Source organism: Eupeodes corollae, chromosome 1, assembly GCF_945859685.1.
Source record: "Eupeodes corollae chromosome 1, idEupCoro1.1, whole genome shotgun sequence".
In the NCBI taxonomy this organism is placed as follows: Eukaryota; Metazoa; Arthropoda; class Insecta; order Diptera; family Syrphidae; genus Eupeodes; species Eupeodes corollae.
The window spans coordinates 60656169-60661010 of record NC_079147.1 but is presented as its reverse complement, the minus strand read 5'-3'; positions in this window follow the sequence as shown (position 1 = coordinate 60661010).

Sequence of the window (4842 nt, the reverse complement as noted above, 5' to 3'; positions counted from 1 at the left end):
GAATTTGGATTTTACTCCTCAATATCAAGCAATTTTGTACGGCAAGCAAAAGTCCACCTCCTTTCTAATCATCACATCATCCACAACGATGTTTCATCGTTCTTATTTTATCCTAAATGAAGGTTTATCAACATAGAAAATAGATATTGTCCTCTTTTCATACTTAGCAAGCCTACCTGGCCGTGTACCTGCTTTGTTTTTTGTTGTCAGTGTTTTTGTCGTCCTCATTTGATCCTAAACATCGTATTTTGTCCGATAACTGCCACTATTAGGTTCGAATGAGGAGCAACATTTTAAAGTAAGTGAACCTTATTTCAATCTCTTTGAACCTCAGAATTTAGGGGACGAAAATATGGCCAAAGTTTCGACTCAGGTAAACTTTTATATATTTCTTAAAGCAGGGCAGAGTATTCTTTTTTTGTAATTCGCAATGATAGTAAGGCCATATATTTAAGTCAAATCGGAATATATTAAACTGTTTGTTGCATAAGTTTGAAAACAACAGTGGTACAGTCTGGCGTATGTGCACTTTTTATATTTATATAATTTAAATTAATTAAATATTTTTCTTGGACATTGTAACGTTGGTTTGAATTGTACACTAAAAATATGAAAACGACGAACTGTATGGGCTGTACAGCGTCACTCACCTAATTAACAGAATTAAAGTCTAACGGCTTAGATGGCAAGGTCATATAGAGCAAATAGACATCAACGTTCCAGGCCGAAAGGTCTTCGAATTCAATCCCGAGGGACGGCGCAGTAGAGTAAGACCTCGACTCAGTTGGCGCACGCAGATGGGTGAAGACCTCAACCACTAGAGACACCTAGCTAGGGACGGAACTGGCTATAGACGCATGTTGGCTGAGGCCCAGGTCCAGACTGTAGCGCCACCTTAAATAAGTAAGTAAGTAAAAATATAAAAGGGAAGGACAATACCTAAACCCTAATCAAGAATACGACTTAGTTTTTTATTTTCAAATTGTAATTTTAGAACGTGAAAATACCAACAATTTAAGCTAAGCTCACGTTTTATCTCACGATGTCAGTGGGTGCCAAAAAGATATAAACAAAAACTACATCAACTGGAAAAACATCTTACCTACTCAAACTTCTCCAAGATATAAAAGTCTGCATCAAAGCCTTACTCCATAACGATTTCCCAATAAATAATCATCTTAAAGAGGTTATATTACTTTTGAAGTTTATCTTTTTTTAAAAATCTTAAAACTAAAGAATTCTACCATATTTATAGCTTCACAATTATCTTGATTGGTCGATCTCTTAAGATCGGTTATTTCTTTTCATATTGCGCAAGAATATGAAAAATCCGAATCCATCACATTTCCGTCTCGAATTGAATGTGTCCACCGCCAACGTATGTCTTTTCTGTAATAACTGCTCATATACGCAAGGCCATCTTATTTCAATCGCGCAGAGTTAGTCGCAACTCTAGCTCACTGTAACATCAACTCACTCCTTATCGGGCCAAGCCACAATGAGGCACGTTCAAATTCGATAATCTGCATCCAAGCGTCATTACGACGACGACGATGATGATGATGATGACGGAGATGTTGGAGAGAGACGACAGCGACGACGAACGACGCGAAGTGCGCCGCCGTCCAAGTCCAAGCACAATCTTCATCGCTGGTAATCGTTAAAAGCCTCGTTGTTGTTGTATTCGCAGTGGAAGTCGTAGTCTTCATCGCCATCGCCATCGTCGCGGTCGCGTCGTTGAGTTTCTGGCGATGCGATGTTACCATCCTCCATCTTTCAACCTACTTGCGTTTTCATTTTCAATCCTCACTCGCCTTAAACGAAAATCAGCAGTTCATTCCACCCAAATTGGCCCGCAGGGCATAAGGCACTACTCCGCCTCTCTAGGACGGGAACGGCCGGTAGAGATGGCAGTGCGGCGGTGGCGGAGTGCAGCTATAACATGAACGTATAGACGGGTATAGTGTAGACGGAGCGCCTCTCTAAATTAATGCACATAATTGCCGCAACTAATGATTACGGTTTTTCATTGATTTCGACATTAGAACTCATATTTAGAGGTATGTCCGTGGAAGATCTGACGGAACAGCACATAAAAGCTGCGCGGACTGAGCTATCCCGGGAACCACGCCATCGCCATTCATCGGTGCAATGCAGGAACATTCGTGGAAATCATAAATTCTAAACGCATTAACAGACATAGAGTGCCAGAGCTATAAAGCCTGCAGAGTCTAAGCAGCTTGAGCAGCCTACGCAGCTTAAAATATACAAATAATTGTGGTCCATTCCAGTTTCCCGCCCTTCTTTGCAAAACTTAGGTACAGTTCTGAGGAACGAGCATATTGATGGTCTTTGCTCAAAAAAAAAAAACCTTTAAGAAGCCATTTCTAGCCAGTTGCTGTGGGTATACTGGGTTATGTGTTTTGTGGCCCAAACACAACGCGAACGCAACGCACTATTTTGTTTTTTGTATGATGACATTTCTTCCTGAGGGGTGCGCTCTTAGAAAATGTGATATTCTGGAATAGCTTATCTTTTACCCGCTCCAGAGTAGAGCAGAGTATAGCCTCTCCACTCCACCGAAAGAACTTCAAATTGCTATTCTGGACATGCACAAGGAGTCTGTCCTCGTCGTAGATGGATTCGACGGAGTCGTTGCTGTCTTCGTCCGTCGCATCGGTCGTACGTCGATGGACTTAAGTTTTCTGGGAAGACAGAACCAACTAAAGGTTGTAGCCAAGGAAAACAGAGGCAACCAACAATTCAGTAAACGCATAAGGTAGGTAAGAAGGTCTTTGACAGTAAATGGCTGCAAGGAAAATTCTTTCCTCAAAAACAGACTCAACGTTTTACCAGCACGACGCAACGAAGACGCGGTGGATGGCGTGGCGTGGCGTACGTTTAGGTGCGTTGCTTGAACTTGCTGAGTTGAGCAGAGGGTATATATGGGATTGGATGGTTGTGTCTTGTGTGGCTCTATGGCTGGTTCAGGAAGCAAATAAAGTTTGTGGGTGGAGATGATGATGATGATGATGAAAACAAGTTGGAGTGGAGGTTCTTGTTCAATGCAAGGTCTCTTACAATTTCTACGTAAGACCTAACATAAGGTGGGTGTTTTGTGTTGTTGTAGACCCCATGATAGATATGTATATCTCCAGAGTGCGGAGGATGAAGAAGGTAAACGAGAAAATTGTTGCGCACTTGCGCGTGGTGTGAGAATGAAGACTATTTTTTACCTAAGTTCGAGACAAGGGAATTACTCGGCGAAGAATGTTTTGTATGTTTACTTGAAACATTTTACGGGTAACTTTGTCTGAACTCAAATAAACTTGTACTTGGAAAGGTACAAAGTGCATTATAAGAGGTATGTATAGGTATAAGGAAGGGCTATAGGCATGCACAGTTGATTGTTTCAGCTAATTGCACTGATCTTTGTGTGATTTGTACCTTTTAAGTACTTTCGTTTGTCTCTTCTTTCTTGAACAGTGACACTGACATCAGTCCTTAAAATGGTTCACTATACTTTATAAGGAATTTTTCGACACGGCTTAGTTTTTGTTTCCAAGGAAAAGGTACAATTACGTGGATACTCATCTCAGACAACTTCATACTTCAACCCTTTTAGAGACTTTTTTTGAAGTTTTGGTTAATTAGTTCAAATTTGTCTGAAAACGTTTTCTAGTTTTTTAATATGTCGGTGTAGTTTCAGATTAACTTTCTGCAATAGTTCCTTTTTGACAAAGTGAAGGAGTTTTCAGAAATTTGATTTAAATGCCAATAAAATCGTTACTATTCCGACGCTTTTTTAAGTTAGTTGACAAATTTAAAATTTTTGAAAAACTTCATTGTCCAATGGGGAATTACTAAATGTGTAAAATTTAATGGTTCAAAAACCCAATGCTTGTCTTTTAGCGCTAAACGTAATCGCTTCTGATGTTGCTGTATTCTCTCCGAGAAATTTGTCAATTCTTATTATCTAAATTTCAGTAGTCCGGAATTCGAATATACATACATATGTATGTAACTCGAATATTTGGGCAGGTGCCCCTAGAACAAGTTCAAGTTATTTGGATAAAACAAAAAAAAATCTTTAAAAATTATAGGTGATAGTGCTGACCATCACTCGAACACCGCCGCAGAAATGTTTGCCCTCCGTTCTTTTATCGAATAAGTCAGTAGCATTCCTACTCAAACAATTCAGCCGTAATACTAGTACTTCCAGGAATCAGTTTATTCTTGAGCTCAATTTCGGACGTATTGTCAAATACAGAGATTCGTTTTTTAACCGTACATCGAGAATGTAGTACCCGTAGGCGTCATAATTATTGCGTTGGACTGCTAAGAAAAGAGATGTGCTTACGACAGAGCAAATAGATCCAGAAGAAGCCATCTTTGACAATGACTTTTTCATAATTGGAGGCTCGAAGAAAAAAGTGGAGGCGGTGGGAGATGCCTTCCAGCAAGTGTACAAGGTGAGTGTTAGCATTCGCCCCAACCACGACCTGGAAAAAAGAGCCCTACTTAATCAATTTTACCTTCGAAATGATATGACACAATGGCGATCTGAGAACCGCGGTTTCATGCGGTTCAATGACGATTCCTTGGCAAATGCCATAATCGCCGAGCAAACGGGACCAAGTCCCTTGTTAGTGACGAAGGCTGAGCGTCAGCTCATCTTCAATTCAATAAAAAACAAAAAGTCAGCAGGCGTCGATGGTATATCCAACGTTGTACTAAGACATTTACCGATGGAAGCAATTGACATATACACCACGCTCTTCAATAATGCACTGAATAATGTATATTATCCAGTGCATTGGAAGACCGCTGTGGTTCATCCTC